Source organism: Nicotiana tomentosiformis, chromosome 1, assembly GCF_000390325.3.
Source record: "Nicotiana tomentosiformis chromosome 1, ASM39032v3, whole genome shotgun sequence".
Lineage (NCBI taxonomy): Eukaryota > Viridiplantae > Streptophyta > Magnoliopsida > Solanales > Solanaceae > Nicotiana > Nicotiana tomentosiformis.
The window spans coordinates 93616692-93630187 of NC_090812.1; positions in this window are offsets into that span (position 1 = coordinate 93616692).

The window sequence follows — 13496 nt, forward strand, 5'->3', positions numbered from 1 at the left end:
CGAGTGAGTGCTTGCTTGAACTCGAAATGAAAGTAGCCCTTAGGCTTAGTAGTGAATGAGCTTGCTTGAACTCGAAATAAAAAATATCTCGTAGGTTTAGTAGTCGAGTGAATGATTCGAACTCGAAGTAATGTAGCCCGTAGGCATAATGATTGAGTGAGTGCTTGCTCGAACTAGAAATAAAAAGTAGTATGTAGGATTAGTAGTCGAGTGAATGATTCGAACTCGAAGAAATGTAGCTCGTAGGCATAATGGTCGAGTGAGTGCTTGTTCGAACTCGAAATAAAAGTATCCAGTAGGCTTAGTAGTCGAGTGAATGATTCGAACTCGAAGTAATGTAGCCCGTAGGCGTAATGGTCGGGTGAGTGCTTGCTCGAACTCGAAATAAAAAGTGGCCCGTAAGCTTAATAGTTGAGTGAATGATTCGAACTCGAAGTAATGTAGCCCATAGGCGTAATGGTCGAGTGAGTGCTTGCTCGAACTCGAAATAAAAAGTAGTATGTAGGATTAGTAGTCGAGTGAATGATTCGAACTCGAAGTAATGTAGCTTGTAAGCATAATGGTCGAGTGAGTGTTTGCTCGAACTCGAAATAAAAAGTAGCATGTAGGCTTAGTAGTCGAGTGAATGATTCGAACTCGAAGTAATGTAGCATGTAGGCTTAGTAGTCGAATGAATGATTCGAACTCGAAGTAATGTAGCCCCTAGGCATAATGGTCGAGTGAGTTGTTTGCTCGAACTCGAAATGAAAGTAGCCCGTAGGCTTAGTGGTCGAGTTCATCTTAATTCTGTTTGTATAATCTCCAAATAGAGGAATTTTTCTTGGACATAAGATGTTGGCAAACTTTCTTTGCAAGTCACTATATATGTGTTTATGTTTCGCGTTTGGGTTCGGGCCAACTACATGAGCATGGTTCATTTTGACCATTTTGATCTTACAACTTTTCATATAGGAAACCGTTGTTGCGAAATAACTTTCTTGCATCAGAACTTGATATATTTGAGGGCTAATGCCCCCCCAGTATTCGAGGTCGATTGTAAAGAGGCCTCGGATACTATTGTAAGCATAGTATGATCATTGGTTGCCTCACTAAAAATCTTGCCGAAAAAACCATTTGGGATAAAACCGGTCTAAGGGAAAAAGAGTGCAACGCGTGCTTTCGAATCTTGGGGCTTCGTATTGAAAGATCCACCTTAGCTCATGATCGGACTTCTACAGGGGTTAGTTTTGAAATGTAAATGAATATGGGAGGGTCGTACCTTAGCAGTAGTATCGTTTTAGATGTGACACATTCCAATTGCTTGATAATTGTTTGTTGTTTATAATGCCGAGCTTGTATGAACCCTTTCCAGCATTCTCGAGAACCTGATATGGTCCTTCCCAGTTCGGTCCTAGTTTTCCTTTTATTCGGATTTTGGGTATTGAGGGTAACTTTCCTCAGCACTAAGTCCCTGGGCTTGAAATAACGGAGCTTGGTTCTTCGATTATAATATCTTTCAATTCATTGCTTTTGGGGGGCCAATTGGACGAGAGCAGCTTCTCGTTTTTCGTTCGATAAATCGAGGCTAGTGTTCATAGCCTCGTTATTTGATTCTTCTGTCGTGTATCAAAATCTGGTACTGGGTTCGCCGACTTCGACTGGTATCAATGCTACGGACCCATATACTAAGGAGAACGGGGTTGCCCCCGTACTGGATTTTGATGTCGTTTGATATGCCCAAAGGACTTCGGGTAGGATTTCTCTCCACTTTCCTTTAGCGTCGTTCAACCTCTTCTTTAGGTTTTGAATGATAGTTTTGTTCGTTGATTTGGCATGTCTGTTCCCACGAGGGTGATATGGTGTTGATAATATCCTTCTTATTTTGTGGTCTTCGAAGAATTTTGTCACTTTTCTACCCACAAATTGTTTCCCATTGTCACATACTATTTCGGCGGGTATTCCGAATCGACATACGATATGATCCCAGATAAAGTCTATAACTTCTCTCTCTCTTACTTTATCGAACGTTTGTGCTTCAACCCATTTAGAGAAATAGTCATTCATAAATAAAATAAATTTAGCTTTACCTTGGGTCGATGGTAGAGGACCGACGATATCCATTTCCCATTTCATGAATGGTCATGGGGATAGGACTGAGTGAAGTTGTTCTCCGGGTTGATGGATCATTGGTGCAAACCTTTGACATTTGTCACATTTTCGAACAAATTCCTTCGCATCTTTGCCCATATCGATCCAATAATACCCTGTCCTGATTATTTTTCGGACTAAAGGATCAGCATCGGAGTGATTCCCATAAGTGCCCTCGTGCACCTCACGTAAGATGTAATAGGTATCTCCTGGACCCAAGCATACCGCCAACGGTCCATCGAATGTCCTTCGATATAACGTTCCATCTGAAGCCAACGTGAATCGAGCGCTTTAGTCCGTAGGGCCCTTGAATCTTTAGGGTCCGATGAGAGCTTTTTGTTCTTTAAGTATTCAATATACTTATTTCTCCAATCCCGAGTTAAGATCGTAGAATTTATCTCGGCGTGACCTTCTTCGATCACGGATCTCGAGAGTTGAACGACAGTCCCCGAGCTCAAGTTACCTTCCTCGACCGATGATCCCAAATTCACAAGTGCATCAGCCTTACTGTTTTGCTCTCGTGGAACATGCTGTAAAGTCCATTGTTTGAAATGGTGCAAAGTGACATGTAGTTTATCCAAATATCTTTGCATTCTATCGTTTTGAACTTCGAAGGTTTTGTTTACTTGACTTACCACCAACAAAGAGTCACATTTGGCTTCAATAACTTCTGCTCCCAAGGTTTTAGCTAGCTCGAGACCTGCAATCATGGCCTCATACTCGGCCTCATTGTTAGTCAACCTGGTAGTTTTAATAGATTGCCTAATAGTGTTACCTGTGGGTGGCTTTAAAACTATGCCTAGCCCGTACCTCTTCACGTTCGAAGCCCCATCCGTAAAAAGGGTCCATACCCTCGATGACGTACTTGATTTCAAAAGGAGTTCTTTTTCGACTTCGGGTACGAGGGTCGGCGTGAAATCGGCCACGAAGTCTGCTAAAATTTGAGACTTGATGGCCGTACGGGGTTGATATTCGATGTCGTACCCACTGAGTTCGATGGCCTATTTGGCCAGTCGGCCTGATAGTTCGGGCTTGTGCAAAATATTACAAAGTGGGTAAGTCGTTAATACGCATATGGGATGACATTGAAAGTACGGTCGTAATTTTCTAGAGGAGCTTATCAGTGCAAGTACCAATTTTTCTAGGTGTGGATATCTAGTTTATGTTTCTCCTAAGGTTCGACTTATGTAATAAATGGGAAACTTCTTACCTTGCTCTTCCCGAACTAGGACACCACTTACTGCTATTTCCGATACTGCCAAGTATAAGTAAAGTTTTTCGTCTGTTTTCGGAGTGTGAAGTAGTGGTGGGCTCGACAGATATTGTTTTAGTTCCTTTAATGCATGTTGGCATTCTGGGGTCTAAGCAAAATCGTTCTTCTTTTTGAGTAAGGAGAAAAATTTGTGACTTCGATCTGATGATCTCGAAATGAATCGGCATAAGACCGCAATCCATCTCGTTAGCCTTTGTACAACTTTCACGTTGTCCATGATGGTGATGTCTTCGATGGCCTTGATTTTATCGGGGTTCATCTCGATTCCCCGATTTGACACCATGAAGCCGAGGAACTTTCCTGAACCGACCCAGAAAGCATATTTTTTGGGGTTGAGTTTCATGTTGTATTTCCTCAAAATCTCGAACGTTTCCTGCAAATGGGTCAGATGGTCCTCTGCGCGCAGGGATTTAACTAACATGTCATCAATATAAACTTTCATCGATTTACCAATTTTTTCCTCGAACATTTTATTTACTAAGCGTTGGTAAGTAGCCCTTGCATTTTTTAGCCCGAAGGGCATCACATTATAATAATATATTCCATATTTTGTGACAAATGAAGTCTTTTCGTGGTCCTCTGGGTTCATCTGGATTTTATTATACCCGTAATAAGCATCGAGAAAAGTAAGGATCTCTTGACTGGCCGTGGCATCGATCATGCGATCGATGTTGGGCAGCGGAAAAGAATCTTTGGGGCATGCTTTGTTCAAATCCTTATAGTCCACACACATTCTAAGTTTGTTCCCTTTTTAGGCACTACCACTATATTGGCTAACCATTCGGGATATTTCACCTCCCGAATGGACCCTACCTTGAGAAGTTTGGTTACCTCATCTTTTATGAATGCGTGTTTTACCTCGGACTGGGGTCTTCTCTTTTGCTTCACCGGTCTGAACTTAGGGTCCAAGCTTAGCCGATGCGTCGTTACGTCCGGTGGGATACCTGTTATATCTAAATAGGACCATGCAAAGCAATCAATGTTATCGATAAGAAATTGAATAAGTTTCTTCCTGAGTTTGGGGCTCAACCTCGTTCCCAGGTATACCTTTTGTTCGGGCCAGTGCTCGATTAGTATGACTTGCTCTAGTTCCTCAATTGTTGATTTGGTGGCATTGGAGTCATCGGGAATCATGAAGGATCGAGGGATCCTCTGATCATCATTTTCTTCAATCTTCTGGTTATCTGGTTCGGTCGAAGCCGATGTCTGTGATTGCTATTTGGTATCTCGTTCCCCTTCTGAGCCCGAGCCCGTTACTGGCGAAGGAGAGGATATTGATTTCGCTTCCTCGATGACGAACATTTCTTTCGTGACTGGTTATTCTCCGTACACTATTTTGAATCCTTTCGATGTTGGGAATTTGAGGACCTAGTGTAGGGTCGAAGGTACAACTCTCATGTTGTGGATCCATGGCCTTCCGAAAAGGGCGTTGTATCTCATGTCGCCTTCGATCAGGTGAAACTTTGTTTCTTGGATGGTTCTGACACTTTTATTGGTAGAATTATCTCGCCTTTGGTAGTTTCACATGCCATATTGAATCTGTTTAGAATCAGGGTTGCGGGTACGATCTGGTCCTGCAGGCCGAGTTGTTCTACAACCTTTAACCTGATGATGTTGGCCGAGCTACCTGGATCAATCAACACACGCTTAACTTTAGTTTTAATCATGAGTATGGATATTACCAGTGCATCGTTATGAGGTTGTATGACTCCTTCTGCATCTTCGTCATTGAAGGACAAAGTTCATATGGGTGTGTAATCTTGAGTTCGAGATCACTTTTCTCTCACAATTGATGTTTTAGTGCGTTTAAGCACTGGTCCCTGAGGGGTATCGGCGTTGCCAATGATCATGTGAATGACGTGTTATGGTTCTTCTTGTTTGTTTTGCTTGCCGAAATCCCTATTTTTAAAATGGTTCTTCGTCCTATCGCTCAAGAATTCCCGAAGGTGCCCTTTGTTAAATAACCGGGCTAATTCTTCTCTTAGTTGCCTGCAATCTTCCGTTATGTGGCCATGGATGCCATGATATTCACACGTTTGATTGGGATTCCTCTGGGCAGGATTGGTCTGCATGGGTCGAGGCCATTTAGTGTCTTTGATGCATCCGATAGCTGATACGATGGCGGATGCATCAACGCTGAAGTTATATTCCGATAACTGAGGTGCTTCCTTAGATTCGACAGGCCTATCGAAACTACTTCTATTATTAGCCCCCGGGACCCTTGACCTCGATCACTTATTTTGTTATTTTGCCTGAGGTTATGTCTCGATTTACTGACTATGTGGCTTTCGTTGTACGGTTGGTATCGATCCCTAATCGAACCTCGTTCCCGATTAGTATCCCTTCGAACAGCGGGTTCAAACCCCAATTAATAATCTTCGACCCTAATTTTTGATTGGTACCTATTGTGTACGTCGGTCCATGTGATGGCTGGGTATTCAATCAAGTTATGCTTTAATCGTCGTGAAGTCGTCGAACTTCACTCGTTCAAACCTTGAGTGAAAGCCTGAATAGACCAATCGTCTGTGACTGGTGGCAAGTCCATTCGTTACATTTGAAAATGAGACACGAACTCCCTCGGCATCTCGTTATCCTTTTGTCTTACCTTGAAGAGGTCTGATTTCCTCATTGCGACTTTTTTGGCGCCGGCATGTGCTTTCACAAAAGAATCTGCTAACATGATGAACGAGTCGATGGAATTGGGTGGTAGGTTGTGATACCAAATCATTGCCCCATTCGAGAGGGTCTCTCCGAATTTTTTTAGCAACTTAGATTCGATTTCATCGTCTTCTAAATTATTGCTATTGATGGCACATGTGTAAGAAGTGACATGCTCGTTGGGATCAGTCGTTCCGTTATATTTGGGAATTTCGGGCATACGGAATTTTTTGGGTATTGGTTTTGGGGCTGCGCTCGAGGGAAAAGGTTTTTGCACGATTTTTTTTCGAATCCAACCCTTTTATCATTGGTGGAAGTCCCGGGATATGATAGATCCTAGAGTTATATGTTTCTACTTTTTTATCAATGGCTTCGACTCGCTTTGTGAGTTCCTCGAGCAATTTAGCAATTTCTGGAGTAGTCCCCGATTCTTGCTCATTTGACTTCACTATGGCTGGCTCCGTTTTGTGGGTGATTTCTCGAGGTGGATTGGGCTCCGGCCTGCTTTGTAGCTGGGTTTGGCCCTGCAACTAAGCTATTACTTCTTATTGGGCTTGCAACATTTTGAAAATCACACGCAAGCTAACGTCGTTTTCCTCGACGTTATGGGTATCTCGAGCCGCAGACCGAGTGCCACCATGGATGATATTCTCGGGTTCAGCATGTAGGTTCGCCTCAATGGCTATATGCGAATTGATGTCTATTGGCGCTCCGATTCGAACTCCAATGGCGTTTACAGGTGGTCTTTCAGTACTGGGTGTCAAGTTATTCTTTTTGTCTTGAAGATCGGCCTCGTTATCGATCAGTAAAGCCATTTGATCGATGGTTAGTCGTAGCTAATCCGAAATCCAAGATTTTTTTGGAAACAAGCGCAAAACACAATGGTGTAATTTTTTAGATTCGTATCAAATAACCACTGTTATCCTTGGCCCCACGGTGGGCGCCCAACTCTTTACCCGAAAAATGGATAGAGTTGAATTTATATGTAGTTTCAAGGACATGTGGCGCAACTTAATACAAATTGTAAGGATAAATATAAATATAAATATAAATATGGACTGGAAAAAATGTGAAATAGATAAGGTTGTAAAGAAAATGAATCTTAGGACTCAACAAGTAGAATCAATTTAAGAAGTCTGAAAGAACGATTCTTTACTATAGGAGAATATAGTGTTTTTATTACAATGTAAGCCTAGAAAAACTTGCCTTTACAGAAATGATAACCATGCCCTTTATAGTAGAGGGACTTTGCTCTAAGCATAAAAAATAAAAATAAAAACTAAGTGGGAGACCCATGATAAATTAACTTTTCCACAATTTCTGTCAAGATTCTCTCTAGTGTGATTGCAACGACTTTTGTCTGCGAGCTCGATCTTGGCTCAAGCTCGATTTTGACTCGAGCTCTCAAATTGATTCGGGGTCAATGTTGGTTGGTCTCTGGATCATAAGCATGATAGATTTACTCTGCATCATAGTTCGATTTGGATTCGAGTTCGATAACGATGTCGAACTCGACATGGATCGGCCCCTCAGGTTCGAGGCTTGTTGTTCCATCTTCGCAATCTCACTTCGATCGATCATTGTTCGAACTCGATCGGATGTGCGAATGTCGCAATCTATTTCGACCGTATACAAGGGTCATGTAAAAGAGAAATATGACAGATAATTTGAGACAAGGAGAGTATTAAATGCCAATTAACTAACTCTATTACCACCAAAGATTGTGATGGATGGATAAAATCTTTTCACTCTCAACGAGAAGGGTCAAGCCCGAAAATAAAAATAAAATCTTAATAGGAAAGACTTTCCGCTTTAATATGTCTGATCCAATATGAACTTGGATTAGTCGAACCCAATACGGATTAGAACAACAAAAATAACCTATTAGATCCTCACTAAGACATTTGAGGAAAGAAGGAAACATGAAACGTCAAAGGAAGTAGGAGAAAATGAAACAAAAAGGTATTGGCAAGGATCAGATTTCAATATTCTTTTTAACTTTTGAAGTCTTGAACTTGTCCACATAAAGGAATTGAGTACTGAACAGTTGTCCCCTTAAAGCAAGCGTTTTGTTGGAGCAAATGGAGTTGTCGGGGATATACGCATGTGAATTGTCAATTGTTGTATTAGGGTACGTGATTGCAAAGAACTTGGCCCCAATACCAAACATCATAGCAGCTAACATGCTTCCACGTACACCATTATTACTCATCACTTATCCTGTAAATAGGCCATGACTAACTTTTATTATTTCATCAATTTTTCTTTTATTTAGATAAATTTGAACCAAGTTTTACCTTCACATTTTTCATTTGAGTAAATTAAACTTAAATACATATGACACGCAGAGGCAGAGCTAGTTGAAACTTGGAAGGATGGGGTTTAACTGAATCTCAAAGGGAGTTCAAAAGTAATTTAACGTCACTAACTATAAACGACTATAACTCGGTGGTCAATTAAGTCATCATCAACAATTAATTTGAAAGAAGACAAAGTGGGCAATCAAATCATCAACAATTATTTCAAGAGAAGATAAAATAACAAATCACCATGGCCTAGCTTTACAAGAGAGGTTCGGATGGAGTGATTCTCCTCCAAAAAAATTCTATATGTGATTTTTTTGTTTGTCATTCAGTTCCGATATAAGTATTGAGCAGGGGCGGCCTCACCCTAAAGCAAGCACTTGCTTTAGGTCCCAAAAATTTAAGGGCTCAAAATTACTATTTTTTTTATATATATTAGTATATTATTTATATAATTATTTTTTATTATTAATAAATTTATTTTTTTATTGTCATATTAATTTTTAATAACTCGATTTCTTCCTCTAATTAATATAACTAAAATAGTTTTCTATCAATCTTATTTTACTTTTTTACTTAATTATATTTCTCTATTCATTAGTTGGTCACGTAACTATATCTAATAATCTAACTTATTATTTATCTTTCTTACATAAATTATACTCTCTCTGTCTCAATTTATATGAAAGTGTTTGACTGGACATGGAGTTTATGAAATAAAGGAAGGCTTTTGAAACTTGTAATCTTAAATAAATCATAAAAATTTGTGAGCTAGAAATTATCTCATTAATGGTAAAAAGAAAAATCTAAAGTTGAATTGTTACCAAATATAGAAAGGGACTTACTAAAAAAAATGAGTCACTTAAGTTGGGACGAAGGAAGTATGTTTTCTGGGTTCTCCCATTTCAGTTGTGATGCAATCAACGTTAAATTCATTTAATTTTCTGTACTTTATAAAACTAAGTTCTCATTTTTTTTAATTCCACATTCTCACTTGTCTAATTTTTTAAAAAACGATGTTCATTAAATAATATATATATATTAAGGCCTCTTATTAATATATATATATATATATATATATATATATATATATATATATATTAAGGCCTCTTATTAAGGCTTTGCTTTAGGCCTCGGATGATGTTGGGTCGCCCCTGGTATTGAGACTCGATTAAATCCGGATGTACCAGGAAATCCCATATTGAGGGATAAAGTGCTCCTTAATTAACAGAAACGATTACATATCCAGATCTCAAACCCTAAATTTCTACTACTTAAGGATAAAATAAGGATTTACCACTCTATCACAACCCTTGTTAGTTACATGTGATGTTCGATACGTGTATATAGTGGTGGCAAAATGAATAAAAGAAAATAATTATTCACTCATATTATTCATTTTGGATAGTGAACTTTTAAAAATGGGTTGAATACGGATAAGAAGTTAAGAACGATATTATCCATTAAGAAAACGGATAACAATAGATAACTAATGAGTTTAACTTTTATATTTATAAAGTCTCAAATTGGGTTCCTCGAGTTTGGGAGACTAGGAATCCCAAAAGTGATCATATTCAATAAGCTATAGATAATATAGATATCCATATTATCCACCGGTTAACTTATTTTTTTATCTGTGTGAAATATAAGTCGGGTCGTATAATTTATCCATTTTTGTATTACCCATTTTTTACCTGTCACATATCTGACCTGACCCGCTCGTTTGCCACCCCACCTGTATATGAAGAGATTTTACCTAAAGATTCTTGAATAATGATCAAAATAGTTTCAGATGTTCATAACAAATATTCACCTTTGATGAATTGACCTTAGTTTTTATTTTCTTTTGTGAGCCAATCTTATTGACTAATAAAAAACTAGTTTAGGCTCAAACAAGTGTTAATTACTAGGAGTACTATATACTTGCCCTTTTTCGATCTACTATCATTAGTTTACTTACGTCTCCGTAGCAATATCACATTTTCGGTGCATTAACTTTATACAGGCTTGAAAACGTTGTTAGTGTTGAGGTTTTATTTTAAGATGTAATATTCTTAAAATGAGGGTGAATGGGAAATGGAGGGAAAATGAAATTTTGAGTAAAATTTTAAGTTTCCCCTTCTTAACAATGAGACATTGTCCCATATTGGAAGTGGAAGACATCTTTGGTGGGTATATATATAATTGCTCTTCTTGTAGCTCTTAAAGAGTTAAGAAGAAAGCAAGCCTCGCGCCGTCGTCGTCGTCGCTCGCTCGGCTTCGGCTTCGGCTTCGGCTTCGGCTTCGGCGGCTTCGGCTTCGGCTTTGGACCAAATTTATTTGTTAATAGAAAATACCACCATGAAGGGTGGACGTTTGGTCTTGCACTCCTTCTTGGCTGCTATATATATGAGCAGCAAATGTTGAAGAAATACAAAAACTCAACATACAATTCGCTCAACAAATTGGCTATACATTGCATTCCTTCCTCTCAGAACTTCCATACGTTTTTCTGAGTATATACTCCTTCGTTCTGCATTGTTTTTTAACTTCAAACAAAGCAACTGTAAGTGTGATTTGCTACCGAACTTTGTGTTCGCCGAAACACTGGGGTTTGAAGTACCGCTACACCAGTGTGTTATTCGTTCTATCCTGGGAGGAAATAATCCATTACCTTGGGTACTAGGAGGGGATTAAATTCCTTAAGGAAACACTGTGAATTCAGTGGGCTCGAATTTATTATTATTGTTTCATTACGTTAACTTATATTTTGCAGAATTAATATTTACAAATACAGCAATATTGACCGGGAATAACAATCTTAAGGAATTTAATATTTATTTCTGTACTTGTGTTATTCTTATTATTCTGCAAACTAAAACCTTTGTGGTTTGTGTACTCCCGTTTTGGAGAGTTAAGCCTTCGTGGCGTTTTGTTGGATATTAAAATCTACGTGATTTTTACTCCAGTTTGAAAACGTGTATTAAACGTTTGTTTGTGTCATTCTTTTACATAAAAGATGATGACTGAAAACGAAAACCAAGCTGTTCCGATGGCGACTGCCAACGCAACGACAAGCCGAACACCGGCGTTGGCACCGGCAGAAAAACCCGGAAAATTTTCCGGGATTGATTTCAAAAGCTGGCAGCAGAAGATGTTCTTCTACTTAACTACGTTATGTCTACAGAAGTTCATCAAGGAAGATGTTCCTGATCTGCCGGATAAAACTCCAGATAATGAACGCTTTCTCGTGATTGAAGCGTGGAAGCATTCTGATTTTTTATGCAAGAATTATATTCTTAGCGGACTGGATGATAATCTGTATAATGTATACAGTAGCATGGAGACATCCAAAGAATTGTGGAATGCGCTTGAAAAGAAATATAAGACTGAAGATGCCGGGATGAAGAAATTCGTTGCCGCAAAATTTCTGGACTACAAAATGATAGATAGCAAGTCTGTTATTACTCAAGTCCAGGAATTGCAAGTGATTATTCATGATCTACTTGCTGAAGGTCTTGTAATCAACGAAGCATTCCAAGTAGCAGCAATGATTGAGAAGTTGCCTCCGTTGTGGAAGGACTTTAAAAATTATTTGAAACACAAACGAAAGGAAATGTCCCTTGAAGATCTCATTGTTCGGTTGAGAATCGAAGAGGACAATAAAGCTGCTGAAAGGAGAGGCCGTGGAAATTCAACAATAATGGGAGCAAATATTGTTGAAGCTAACAAAAAGAGGAAGAAGGCTTCTGGTCCGAAATACAACCCAAGCAAGAAGCGGTTCAGTGGAAACTGCTACAACTGTGGGAAAATCGGACACAAATCTACGGAGTGTCGTGCTCCGAAGAAAGACAAGAAAAGGGGTCAAGCAAACATGGTAGTAAACCATGATGATGTTGATAACTTGTGTGCCATGCTCTCTGAATGTAACTTGGTGGGAAATCCTAAACTGTGGTGGTTTGATTCAGGAGCCACTCGCCATGTTTGTGCAGTTAGAGAGGCTTTTGCTACCTATGCTCTTGCTGAACCCGGAGAGACAGTTTATATGGGAAATGCTTCAACAGCAAAAGTTGAAGGATATGGGAAGGTATTTCTAAAAATGACTTCTGGCAAGGTCATGACTTTGAACAATGTCCTTCATGTTCCCGAAATGAGAAAGAATTTAGTCTCTACTGGACTTCTTGTTAAGCACGATTTTAAGTGCATTTTTGTATCCAACAAGGTTGTAATTAGTAAGAATGGAACATTTGTGGGAAAAGGTTACCTCACCGAGGGCCTTTTCAATCTAAATGTAATGGTTGTTGAAAATAATAATAATATTTCAGCTTCTTCTTACTTACTTGAGTCAAATGATTTATGGCATGTACGTTTGGGTCATGTCAATTATAAAACCTTGCGGAAAATAATTAACTTGGAAGTACTGCCCAAGTTTGAATGCAAAAAATCAAAATGTCAAATATGTGTGGAATCTAAGTATGTTAAACATCCTTATAAGTCAGTTGAAAGGAATTCAAATCCTTTAGACTTAATTCACACAGATATTTGTGACATGAAGTCAATACCATCTCGCGGTGGAAAGAAGTATTTCATAACTTTTATTGACGATGGTACTCGATATTGCTATGTTTACTTACTGAATAGTAAAGATGAAGCAATAGACGCATTCAGGCAATACAAAAATGAAGTTGAAACGCAACTTAACAAGAAAGTAAAAATGATAAGAAGTGATAGGGGTGGTGAATATGAATCTCCTTTTGAAGAAATATGTTTAGAATATGGAATTATTCATCAAACAACAGCCCCTTACACGTCCCAATCTAATGGGATTGCGGAAAGAAAGAATCGCACATTAAAGGAGATGATGAATGCGTTGTTGATAAGTTCTGGTTTGCCACAGAACTTGTGGGGGAAGCCATTCTTACGGCTAATCGAATATTAAATCGAGTGCCCCATAGCAAATCACAATCCATTCCTTATGAACAATGGAAAGGAAGGAAGCCCAACTTGAATTATTTTAAAGTGCGGGGGTGTTTGGCAAAAGTGCAAGTTCCTAAACCCAAAAGGGTAAAGATAGGACCGAAAACCGTTGATTGTGTTTTCATAGGATATGCGACAAATAGTAAAGCATATCGATTTCTGGTTCATAAATCAGAAAA